Source organism: Gopherus flavomarginatus, chromosome 4, assembly GCF_025201925.1.
Source record: "Gopherus flavomarginatus isolate rGopFla2 chromosome 4, rGopFla2.mat.asm, whole genome shotgun sequence".
NCBI lineage: Eukaryota > Metazoa > Chordata > Testudines > Testudinidae > Gopherus > Gopherus flavomarginatus.
In genome coordinates, this window is record NC_066620.1 from 215,230,974 (window position 1) to 215,244,017 (window position 13,044).

The window sequence follows — 13,044 nt, forward strand, 5'->3', positions numbered from 1 at the left end:
CTCGCACTCTCTGTCCAGTCCCTTGGCAATGCTGCAGCACAAATAACGCCCACTCCGGGGACAACAAGCAGGCACAGAGAGGCAAAGCAGTTTGCCCGAAGCTGCAGGGGTCAGATCCCAGCAGACTCTGGCTCCCAAGCTCCTGCCATGGCCGCAAGACTTACCAGCTCAGATATGACAGGGGATTTTCAGTGCACAAGACCCTCTAAACCTAGACACTAGGAGTGGGTCTCAGCTGGTCCATCCTCAGTGGGCAGGATCGCCCCTGATGTATTATCCTCCCAGGCCTTCAGCCAGGCGAGGTTTGACGGTCCACGCCGGGGGCTCTCACCCCTTCCCTGGAGAGACTATTCCGCAGCCCAAGAGACAGGCCAAGATCAGGGCTTTGGGCTGGCATGTTTCCCTCCCCCAGTGCACCCCAGTTAACCCCGAGGCACGCCCTGGCTTCTGTAGTGACTGGGGCGTGCACAGAGCCGGTCCCACAAGACTGGACCTTTTCAGAGCCAGGGGATGTGCTCGTCTTTGGTCTCCCCTCCAAGGAATGGATCCGTCCCCTGCCCCTGTCCCCTGCCCGGCCCCATCCTCTGGTGAGAAGAGTAATGGGTCTCCGGAGATCTGCTCTGGCTGTCACACAACCGTACTCAGAGAGTAGTTATTAATGACTCCCAATCCTGCTGGAAAGGTATAACAAGTGGGGTTCCACAGGGGTCTGTTTTGGGACCGGCTCTGTTCAATATCTTCATCAACGACTTAGATGTTGGCATAGAAAGTACGCTTATTAAGTTTGCAAATGATACCAAACTGGGAGGGATTGCAACTGCTTTGGAGGACAGGGTCAAAATTCAAAATGATCTGGACAAATTGGAGAAATGGTCTGAGGTAAACCGGATGAAGTTCAATAAAGATAAATGCAAAGTGCTCCACTTAGGAAGGAACAATCAGTTTCACACATACAGAATGGGAGGAGACTGTCTAGGAAGGAGTATGGCAGAAAGAGATCTAGGGGTCATAGTGGACCACAAGCTAAATATGAGTCAACAGTGTGATGCTGTTGCAAAAAAAGCAAACATGATTCTGGGATGCATTAACAGGTGTGTTGTAAACAAGACACGAGAAGTCATTCTTCCGCTTTACTCTGCGCTGGTTAGGCCTCAGCTGGAGTATTGTGTCCAGTTCTGGGCACCGCATTTCAAGAAAGATGTGAAGAAATTGGAGAGGGTCCAGAGAAGAGCAACAAGAATGTTTAAAGGTCTTGAGAACATGACCTATGAAGGAAGGCTGAAGGAATTGGGTTTGTTTAGTTTGGAAAAGAGAAGACTGAGAGGGGACATGATAGCAGTTTTCAGGTATCTAAAAGGGTATCATCAGGAGGAGGGAGAAAACTTGTTCACCTTAGCCTCCAATGATAGAACAAGAAGCAATGGGCTTAAACTGCAGCAAGGGAAATTTAGGTTGGACATTAGGAAAAAGTTCCTAACTGTCAGGGTGGTTAAACACTGGAATAAATTGCCTAGGGAGGCTGTGGAATCTCCATCTCTGGAGATATTTAAGAGTAGGTTAGATAAATGTCTATCAGGGATGGTCTAGACAGTCTAGGCACGCCGGCAGAGAAGAGCCATCACACCCCCTGCTCCAGCTCACCAGGGCGCTCGCCCCTCGGGCACGCTGGCAGAGAAGGCACATCACACCCCCTGCTCCAGCTCACCAGGGCGCTCACCCCTCCAGCACGCTGGCAGAGAAGGGCCATCACACCCCCAGTTACAGCTCACCAGGGCGCTCGCCCCTCCGGCACGCCGGCAGAGAAGGGCCATCACACACCCCTGCCCTAGCTCACCAGGGCGTTCGCCCCTCCGGCACACCGGCAGAGAAGGGCCATCACACCCTCCTGCCCCAGCTCACCAGGGTGCTCGCTCTCCAGCACGCCGGCAGAGAAGAGCCATCACACCCCCTGCCCCAGCTCACCAGGGCGCTCGCCCCTCCGGCATGCCGGCAGAGAATAGCCATCACACACCCCTGCCCCAGCTCACCAGGGCGTTCGCCCCTCTGGCACGCCGGCAGAGAAGAGCCATCACACCCCCTGCTCTAGCTCACCAGGGCACTCACTCCTTGGGCACGCCGGCAGAGAAGGGCCATCACACGTCCCTGCCCCAGCTCACCAGGGCGTTCGCCCCTTGGGCACACTGGAATAGAAGGGCCATCACACCCTCTGCTCCAGCTCACCAGGGCACTCGCCCCTCGGGCACGCTGGCAGAGAAGGGCCATCATACACCCCTGCTCCAGTCAGCGGCCAAGGGGCGGGTGTTGGGCCCCTGCCAGGTTCAGGTTCCCCAAAGTGGAGGGGCCTGGCCCCCTCTTTAAAGAGGAGGTCAGTGGCCCTTTGGCCCCCAGTCTCGAGCACTCAGGTCAGGTTTAACCCTAGATGGGACCAGCCCAGTGGCCACCTGGTGCCATCTCCGAGCCTGGCCGCCCTGTGCAGAGCTAAAAGGGCAGGGCTGGCCAGACCGGTTCGGCTAGAGCGAGGAGTGGCTCAGAGGGAGCTGGAAGGCTCTCGGGCTAGGAACAGCATGTTCAGGCAAGTTCCCCTCCCCCTGCCCCTGCAGCGGGGATCTCCCTCTCCCCAGGACCCATCCTCTAGCTTTGGCGGCCCTGGGCATCTCTGCTGACTCTGCCAACGGTCCCAGCTGTCCTGGTGTTTGTCCTGGTGACATGGACACCTAGAGCAGGGAGTAGACGGAGGCCCAGTGACTGCTTTGCCCAGGCCTAGCACCCCCCTCCAGCGACCCCCGAGTGCTCCTGCTCCACCTCATGCCCCCTGAGGTGCCCACACACCAGCCCTGCCCGCTTTGGGCTGACAGCAGGCAGATAGAAGCCCCAAACTGGCCCATGAAGCAGTGAAATCAGACGTGGAGCTTTCCACCAGGCTTGTGTTTCCCAAACAGTCATGTTGGCTCCCTCCCAGTACCAAGCCTCTTGGTGAGTCAGGACCCCACCCCGCCCTGTGACTCAGGGCTATAGAATCCAGCAACCTGCAGTGACTGAACGCAGCAGATTCTGCAGCCCCAGCACATTTCCCTGCAGCAGAGCCTGCTTCGGCAATGGTGTGAGCGAAGCCCTGCCATGCCCCGCTCAGCAGCCGAGCTGTATGGCTTAATGAACAGTTACAGAACGGGGTGAGGCCCAGCAGCCGCCCTGAGCCTGCACCCCGGCTGGGGGTGACGATATCCTTCCAACAACCGCTCAAGCTGTGGAGTGAGTCCAGGAGCTCCCCAGGGCTAAATTCTTAGAGCTGAGTCAATGAAAATTACACCAAGGGAACCAAGGGCAAAACTGTCCCTTAGAACAATTGCAAGGTCCCAGGTAGCTCCTCTGGAGAAACCAAGCTTAATCCTGAATAAGGTCGAAGGGTGACGGAAGAGGAGGAAGCTGTGATCTGCTGGAGAATGATTCACAAGCAGACAAGAGGTGAAATCCACCAAATAAATGATTCTGATCGCACCTCCTTGGGATGACGAGGTCAGTAGCATCACCTGCTGACAGGTGGGGAAACTGAGGCACAGAGCAGCAAACTGACTCACCCAAAGTCAGAGGTGGGTCAGAAAGCTAGAGTTCCTGACTGCCAGTCCTGTGCTCTGGCCACTCGTTGCTCCCCAGGCGCCTGAGCCAAACCCCATTCAGGTCACTGAAAGGACCCCTATTGACTTCAGGGAGCTTTGGAGCGGGTCCTTGGCGAAGAATTCAGGCCTGACTGCTCTGTGGATGGGTGACCCTCTAGGCAGCTGGAAGGCCGTAAGGCTGGGAGCGAGTGGAGGAGAGAAGGGTGCGTAATGGTTCTGTGACTCAGGATGGGACAGAGGCAAACCCTGTGGCGCTCTGGCCGGGAACTGCCAGGCAGGTTGGTTGGGGGCTGATGGCATCCAGGAGGCCTGCCCAGGACTGCAGGAGAAAATGAGTCAGGAGGAGCTTCAAGCAGGACAGGACAGCTGGGAGGGAGCCGCCCTTTGGAAGCAGAGATGGTGGAGGGATGAGGAGCAGGGACAGAGCCCTCCACATTCCCAGGACAGAGCCACAGTCTGACACCGTCCGGAAAGCAGCACCCAGCAGCTACGGCTGGAGGGCCCAGGGTGCAGCAGAAGCTGCTGCGGTGGCATTTAGCCTGACATCAATACGCAGCAAAGACACCGAATCTCACCCGCTCAGAAATGCAAGGCCACAAGCCAGCAGCAAAACACAGCCACTTTGGGGACACACAATGCGCCGTCTCTGGGTAACGATGCCCCCTGGTGGAGGTGGGAGCATTGGCGGTTGCAGTTGCAATAGAGTATTTCCACTGTTCCAGACACTCAGGGCACGGGCAGTATCATAACCTTAGTCCCAGATTTGGACCTTAGCGTCCAAAATATGGGGGTTAGCATGAAAACCTCCAAGCTTAGTTACCAGCTTGGACCTGGTACCTGCTGCCACCACCCAAAAAATTAGAGTGTTTTGGGGCACTCTGGTCCCCCTGAAAAACCTTCCCTGGGGACCCCAAGACCCAAATCCCTTGAGTCTCACAACAAAGGGAAATAATCCTTTTTCCCTTCCCCCCTCCAGGTGCTCCTGGAGAGATACACAGACACAAGCTCTGTGAATCCAAACAGAGTGACTCCCCCTCTCTGTTCCCAATCCTGGAAACAAAAAGTACTTTCCTATTCCCCCAGAGGGAATGCAAAATCAGGCTAGCAAATCCAACACACACAGATCTCCCCCCCTGATTTCTTCCTCCCACCAATTCCCTGGTGAGTACAGACTCAATTTCCCTGAAGTAAAGAAAAACTCCAACAGGTCTTAAAAGAAAGCTTTATATAAAAAGAAAGAAAAATACATACAAATGGGCTCTCTGTATTAAGATGATACAATACAGGGTCAATTGCTTAAAAGAATATTGAATAAACAGCCTTATTAAAAAAGAATACAAATCAAAGCACTCCAGCACTTATATTCATGCAAATACCAAAAAAAAGAAACCATAGAACTTACTATCTGATCTCTTTGTCCTTACTCTTAGAAACAGAAAACTAGAAAGTAGAAACTGCTTCTCCAAAGCTCAGAGAAAGCAGGCAGACAGACAACAAAGACTCAGACACAACTTCCCTCCACCCAGAGTTGAAAAAATCCGGTTTTCTGATTGGTCCTCTGGTCAGGTGCTTCAGGTGAAAGAGACATTAACCCTTAGCTATCTGTTTATGACAGGCAGCCCGCAGGGTCACTGGATGCCGCAAAGAGGAACCATGAGAAGTTATCCCTGGGAAAGAAAAGCCTCTTCTCAGCCAATCAACACGGGTTGCTGGAAACCAGATCTTGTCAAGAGAATGTGATGCCTTTTTTTGCTATTCGCCATCACTGACAATGTTTAAATCAAGTCTGGAGTGTAACAGGGTTCTCGGTGGGCTGGATGGCCTAGTGGTTAGTGTCCAGTCAGTCATGGGGCAGTGGCAGGGGAGCCCAGCTCCACCAGGCTCTGACCTGGGGCCCTAGGAGGGTTGGCAGCATTAGATCTCTGGGGGAAGGACCCTCTGAGTTACCATCAATGGGTCACTTCCTACCGCTGCTTCCCTCAGCTTCTGGCCCCAGAGAAGGAAAGCAGCAGGGCTCAGTATGCAGTCCTGGTACTTCAGGGAGGCAATTCTCCCCTTGTGACGGATTCCCCAGGCGATGCTCTGGAACTGCTCCCTACAAAGCCAGGCAGGACTTTGGGGAGCCTCCTCTCCCCTGGAGCAGACTGTCTTCAGGGCAAGAAGCTCACACGGCTTCACCTCCTGGGTCTCCCCTTGGAGCATTCAGCATCCTCTGCCCCTCCGTGCGCTTCCCACAGCGAGTCTGCCCAGGCGGGGTCCTGGGGAAGCCAGAGGGTCCTGCACCCCCACTTTGCAGTCAGACGTGACTCTCAGCCAGCCAGTAAAACAGAGGTTTATTTGATGACAGGAACACAGTCTAAAAGAGAGCTTGTAGGTACAGAATAGGGGATCCCTCAGCCGGGTCCATTTTGGGGGGCATTGAGCCAGACACTCACGTCTGCACTTCACTCCACGTCCCCAGCCAGCTCCCAAACTGACTCACTCTCCAGCCCCTCCTCCTCTGGGCTTTGTTCCTTTCCCAGGCCAGGAGGTCACCTGATTCCTTTGTTCTCCAACTTGCAGGAAGGGCCCCAGCCATTAGTTGCCAGGAGACAGAGTGTCGGCTCTTTGCTCTGCAACAATTACACTCCCTTATCCCACCACCTAGAGACTTAAGAAATGCATAGGGGAAACTGAGGCACACCTACAGTATTCAGAGGAAACATTAAGAACAGTCCCACTTTGTCACATCCCTCTTTTGGCAGGAGCCTGCAGGGTCGGTCTGGTCTCCTCTCCAGCAGTGGTGCAAGTGGAATCCATTTCTTACCAGTACGGAGGAGCCCTGACCAGCCCCTCCATGTGACTCCTCCCTGCCCCGTCCCCAGCCCAGGGCCCCCACACTCTCCCCATCCCCGCCCCCTTACCTGGGGAGGGGGAGGGGTTCTGTCCTCCTCCTGCTGTGCTTTCGGAACCACAGCGGGGAAAGGAGCAGAACGTGGGGCTACCGGGCAGCCCCACACCTGCTGCTCCTCCGGCGTGGCTGTACTGCCCCTGCCCTTCCATGCAGGGACTCCTCCGTCTGTACAGCAGCAGCCTCGCCGGAGGACAGGCTAGGGGTGGTACAGCTGCGCTGAATGAGCTGCCGGCCCGGTGCCCCTACATTCTGTTTCTTTCCCTGCTGTGGTTCCCGGGAGAGCCCCCTGGAACCAGCAGGGCTGGCTGCTGTACAGACGGAGGAGACCCTGCGTGGAAGGGCTGGGAGTGGTACAGCCGCGCCAGAGGAGCTGTCGGCGTGGCTCCACGTTCTGCTGCTTCTCTTTCCGGCACGCCGTACCAGCTATAAATATCTTGCTGGTACAGAGGGGTTGGGTGGGGTGTACCGGGCTGGACCAGACCACCCTACTTGCACTGCTGATCTCCAGCCTTCTGGGCTGGGCTGCTCCCTTTTCTATCCTGTCTCCAGCTGGACCAGGCTCTGCCGGGTTCTATCTGGGCTCAGTGCTGTCCTTTAACCCCTCCGGCCCAGTGTGGAGTTTGTATACCCCACCACATGGATGTTCTTCTAAAAGCTCTGCTCTGGGGCTTATTGGGGGGCAGGTATCTTGCCTGTGCTACGTAGGGGGTCAGACAGTCTAGATCAGTAGTTCTCAAACTGGGGTGTGTGAACCTCTGGGGGGTTGAGAAATGTTACAGGGGATTGTTGGGGAAAAATTCCCTAATGGCGGACAGAGCTGTCCCTAGGGATCCCAGACAGCACGGACCAGCAGCCCGGAGCCCCTGGACTTCCAAGAGCTAAGCATATCAAAGCGAGCATCTCTACCCCACTGAGGAGAGTTAAACTTCAAGACTCCTTATAAGAAATGGAAAGGGAGGTGGATTTTTTGTTGTTGCTGTTTTTAAAATGAAACAGGCAGCTAGGATTGTTTTTAAATTATTATGAAGAACAAGTTTAAGCTTTGTTGTAAGGTGCATTGTTTGCCTGGACTGCTCAAGCCCTGAATGCTTGTGTAGGAGGAACTCTGAGTTGGCTTCTTAAATCCCTTCCTGCTGTTTCACATCTGATACTCCTTGATGAAACCTAGGAGCCTTGTCTTGTAACAGGCTTATTCAAAGTGATACAAGCTACGAACGTGAGATCTTGTCAGAATGTTGCCGTTTTCATAATGTAATAAAAATACTGCAATGATAAATAATAATTAATAATAAATAGTGTGTAATAAACATGTCATAATAACAAATGGTATATTTCCAAGATCACTGCTTTTATAATTTATACTCAGCTTAAGGAGAAAATCCCTGGAAATATTCGTTTTTAGGAGGGGGTTTGTGAGACTTGACATCTTAGTGAAAGGGGCTCACAGGTTGTTAGCGTTTGGGAGCCACTGGTCTAGATGATCACAGCAGTCCCTTCTGGCCTGGGAACCTGGGAATCTCTGAGCGCTGGGCTGCTGACAGTAAGAGCATGGCTGGAATGTCTACACTGGAGCTGGACAGTGTCATGTCCAGCTCAGGAAGGCACACCCAGCTGGGCTAGTGCTGCTGGAGCTGGGCAGTGCAGCCACACGGCGCAGGCAGCAGGATGGCAGGGGCTAGCGTCTGGGTACGTCCCTAGTGTTTTGGGCAGATACGAACTCAAAGTGGCAGGATGTGGCCCAGCTCAGGAGATGCTGCCAAGGACGCCCAACTCCCCCAGCCTCCCTCTTGAGGTGGCCAATGTAACCATTGCAGAGGAGTGCCCGCTGCAGCACCCTGGATCCCATCCAGCAGTCACCTGGCACCAGGGCAGAACAGGAATGTAACAGGCCTCTGGCCTGCCATGCCCAGAAGGCTGCGAGCTGCCTTCTGCATCTGCCGAAACACCCGGCCTTAGGCCTGAGCCCTGCAGGGGCCTGGCCCAGAGGAGACAAAAGCCTGGATGACTTTGCGGAAAACCTGTCTAGATAGTCAAAGGACGTGGACTCAGACAGCTTGTGTCCGGGGCAGTGCAGGGCGTGGGGAGGGGTGTGCTTAGCATTGCTTCAGCCACCCTCCTAAGAAGGGAGCTCGTTCTGTGGGGCACAATTGTGGCTGGTTCCTCCCTGTGCCAGCCTAAGCCTGCAGGGCTGCTCGGGTCAGCTCAGAGCTCGGCTCAGAGACGACGTTCAGCAGGAGGCAGATGCAGTCAGCTCTCAGCTCTGCCAGTTAGACAGCACCACCCGGGCCTGCCTCCAGACCCTGGGGACAGGGGCTGTGACCTGCAAAGCAGCATGTAGGCAGGCCGGGGGAGAGACTAGCGCACCTAAGCAGGGAGGGACAGGGCTGCGGAGGACCCTGATGGGGAAGCTGGTAGGACGGCCCACGCCACGGGCTGAACTGGGACCCCAAGAATGAAAAGCACGAGCAGCTGGAGCTGGGGCTGTAACAGACACGTGTGGCCTGTGGCTCGGGCACTGAGGGGGCACACTGTGCCATGGGTCACAGCCGCATGCCATGCACTGCTTTCAGCTGTGTGGAAACCCTGCTTGGGGCCCCCTCGGCCACACTGCGAACTCGTAGAATTCAAGGCCAGAAGGAACCGTTGTGCTCATCTGCTCTGAGCTTGGCAGGACACAGGCGGGAGCATTGACGCCGTAGCAAAGGTCTCTGTGCTGGACTCCGCAGGGAAAAGAGCGGAAGCAGGGACCCCTCAACATGGGCACTAGGCAGAAGCACCAGAAGCTCCTTAAAAGTGTTGGGGGGGCACTGACATCAAACTGTAACCCCACCTCTTTCCCCCGAGGCCCCACCCCCACTCCGCCCCTTCCTCGTGAGCCCCAGCCCTCGCTCTGCCTCTGCTCTGCCGCCCCCTTCACTCCTCTCCACCCCCTCGCTCACCCTCAAGGCAAGTAAAAAGTGGAAGGGCAAAGACACACACACACCCCGTTCTCGTGCCCCTGGTGCTGCTGCAGTTCCTCCTCCTCCGTGCAGACACTTTGGGTTCCCGCACTCAGTGCCGCTCTGCCCACAGGTGGAGGTGACATGTAAGTGGCTGTGCTCTGCCAGCCAGGTGCGACCGGGCAGAGGGGTGGAGGCAGCCCTGTTCCCTGCGCAGCATCTACCTGGTGCCGTGAAGCAGGCAGCAGGTTTCAGGGCACCCAGCAGTTGCAGGGCCAAGCTGGTCTCATCAGTCAGGAGAGAGCCGCTGGCTTTCAGAGCAGATGAACTCGCCCAGCCTTGCTGCAGGGTTGAGCCACGTTTCCCTGCTGCTGCTGCAGGGTTGCCGAGGCAGGACACCAGCCGGATGGAGCAGCAGCCTGATCAGGGCCGGTGCAACCATGTAGGCGACCTAGGCCATCGCCTAGGGCACTAGGATTTGGGGAGTACCATTTTCTTCGGCAGCGACCGCAGCGGCCGGATCTTCAGCCGCCCTGGTCGCTGCCAGTGTTTAGGCAGAGGTAGCTGGGGCAGGGGAGTGCAGGGAGGGCTGCCTGCAGCACGTAAGGGGGGGCGCGGCACGCAAGGGAACTCCCCGCCCCAGCTCACCCCTGCCCCTCCTCCCTGAGCACGCCGTGGATGCTTCACTTCTCCTGCCGCCCAGGCTTGCGGTGCCAATCAGCTTAGGCACCGCAAGCTGGGAGATGGGAGAAGTGAAGCAACGACGGCGTGCTCGGGGTGGAGACGGAGCAGGGGAGAGCTGGGGCGGGGGGGTGCCTCAGGGCAGAGGGGGGGAGCGCCTCAGGGCGGGGGCGCGGGGGGGGAAGGTGGAAGTTTCACCTAGGGCGTGAAATATCCTTGCACCGGCCCCGAGCCTGATCAGATGTGGCAAAACCCGTGTGGCTCTGAGGAAGATGGGGAGCCAGTCACCTGTGCATTCGAAGGGCATGTAGGGAGGTACCTGCTCTGGCCTCTTGCCCTGCTGACTGGTGTCACTGGACAGACTAGGGACACCTCGGGTTGGGCTCTAGGGTCTCCCCATCCCCACCCTGTTGCTGGCTCCCACCCTACAACAGGCCTGTTACTCTTGCCATGATGGTATTTTCCGCTGGTTCCACAGTCCTTGGCAGAGTTCGTACTGGGGCCTTCTTCCCTTGCCAGGCCCAGAGGTGCCGGGGCTCTGAACCGCCAGGCCCGGAGGCACCGGGGCTCTGAACCGCCAGGTCCAGAGGTGCCGGGGCTCTGAACTGCCAGGCCCAGAAGTGCCAGGGCTCTGAACCGCCAGGCCCAGAGGTGCCGGGGCTCTGAACCGCCAGGCCCAGAGGCACCGGGGCTCTGAACCGCCAGGCCCAGAGGTGCCGGGGCTCTGAACTGCCAGGCCCAGAAGTGCCAGGGCTCTGAACCGCCAGGCCCAGAGGTGCCGGGACTCTGAACCGCCAGGCCTGGAGGCACCGGGGCTCTGAACCGCCAGGCCCAGAGGTGCCAGGGCTCTGAACCGCCAGGCCCAGAGGTGCCGGGACTCTGAACCGCCAGGCCTGGAGGCACCGGGGCTCTGAACCGCCAGGCCCAGAGGTGCCAGGGCTCTGAACCGCCAGGCCCAGAGGTGCCGGGACTCCGAACCGCCAGGCCCGGAGGTGCCAGGTTCTGAACCGCCAGGCTCAGAGGTGCCGGGGCTCTGTACCGCCAGGCCCGAAGGTGCCAGGGCTCTGAATCGCCAGGCCCTGAGGTACTGGGCTCTGAACCGCCAGGCCCAGAGGTGCCGGGGCTACAAACTGCCAGGCCCAGAGATGACGGGGCTCTGAACTGCCAGGCCCGGAGGTGCTGGGGCTCTGAACTGCCAGGCCCAGAGGTGCTGGGGCACAACGTAAGCACTGTGCAAGGGAAAGCAATAATCGACCACCTGAGCGTTAGCTCTGGCTGTCACTCCAGGAGAAGCAGCAGCCGAGACAGTTGCCTTACACCACTTGCTGCTGCACCCAGCCAACAGGATCCCAGCCGGCAGGTCGTGCCCTGTGGGGCTGGCCCCACCTCAGACTCAGCCTGTCTACACTACGGGCACTATTATGGCACAGCTGCGGGGCCCATGGTGTAGACGCTTCCTATACTGACGGAAGGAGGTTTTCCGCTGCAGAAGGGCCTCCGCCTCCCCAGGCAGGGGTTAGGTCGGCCTCACCACAGCACTCAGGGGGGTGCATTTTCCATACCCCTAAGCAATGTAGCTTGGTCAGTCTTCATTTTATGTGTAGCCCTTGGTCTGGCTGGCAGGGACTCCCAGCCCACACCCCCTGGAGCCCACAAGGGGAGGATCCTTCCTGTGCCCTTTCGCCATCACAATCACTTGTCACAGGCCAAATCCAACCAAGAAATTTGGGCCACAGATCCTGCAGAGACTAGCTCCCTCCAGAGAACTCGGGGCTCGTCCGGTTCTGCCCACAGCTGGAAGCCCATCAAAACCACCCTCACGGTGACCAGCTCAGTCTCCGAACTTCCATGGGGCTGGCTCCAGTTTGGAGGGAGGCGGAAGGGGAACGACCGGGTTGCTCAGCACTGGCACAGACACACAGCTGCTGCTCACTGCACGAATGGGACATCTCCAGCCAAACCTTCCACATCCCCCTCCTCCCGTCTGTTTCATCTGCCTGTTATGTCCCGTCCTACCATTGGGATGGTCAGCTCCTGGGACAGGGACTTCCCTTATGACGTGTACAGCGCCTTGCACGACGGGACCCCAACCCCCTGACTAGGGCCACTAGTGCAATTCAAATAAATAATATATCCCCCAATCACATTCATGCCCCGACACCCCCTCAGACAGGCTGACACACCCTGATGCGCGCACACGGGAGCCTAAAGGGGAGCCGGTTCTGTATATGTTCTAGGATCCCAATAAACCTGCCCTTGCTTCCTCCCAGTGGTCTCCAGCCCTTCCAGCCCTGCACAGTCCTACCCTGACTCTCCTCCAGCGCTGGTCTCTCCTCTCTCTGCATCTCCCCAGACACAGACTCCATTGTCCCTGGCTGCTGCCCATTCACACCCTCCTCCATCAGTGTTAATTGGGGCATAGCCCAGCATTAGCAACTTGTCCTCCAGCAAGTCACTTAACTCTTCGAGCCCCAGACCACATCATCTTCCATCGCAGCTGAATAATAAGAATGGAGGTCAGTACCCAGTGTACGGTGGAACCTGCTCTGCAAGCCACCCGTCACTTTAAGGGTCATTGTGGTTACAGTGCGGGTGGGGGAGCTGATAATCAGGACTCCTGGGTTCCATTCTTGACTCTGCCCTGACTTGCTGGGTGAGCTTAGGCAAGTGTGGTCATGACTTAGTGCAGAGACCAAATTTCTGCTTTGGGAGGATGGGGGAGACCTGGGGAAGTTCTCAAGCCGTGACCATCTAACTGCATCCTTTAAGAAGGACATCCTTGAACTTCCTTTAACAATTAGTCTTCAGATTCTACGGAGGAAAAGAGACAGGACCATGGCCAAAAAAGAGTGTGAGGAGCAACTAGCAAACGACACAAAAATGAACAGCAACAACTTTTTAAAGTACATCAGAAACA

General features: G+C 56.8%; 1 long non-coding RNA gene across 2 annotated transcripts in view; it reads left to right on the forward strand.

Annotated features, from left to right (window-relative positions):
• The window catches only part of LOC127048916 (uncharacterized), a 117,943-nt gene that overhangs the window by 26,628 nt on the left and 78,271 nt on the right, over positions 1-13,044 (forward strand). The gene's annotated exons all lie outside the window — the stretch shown is intronic.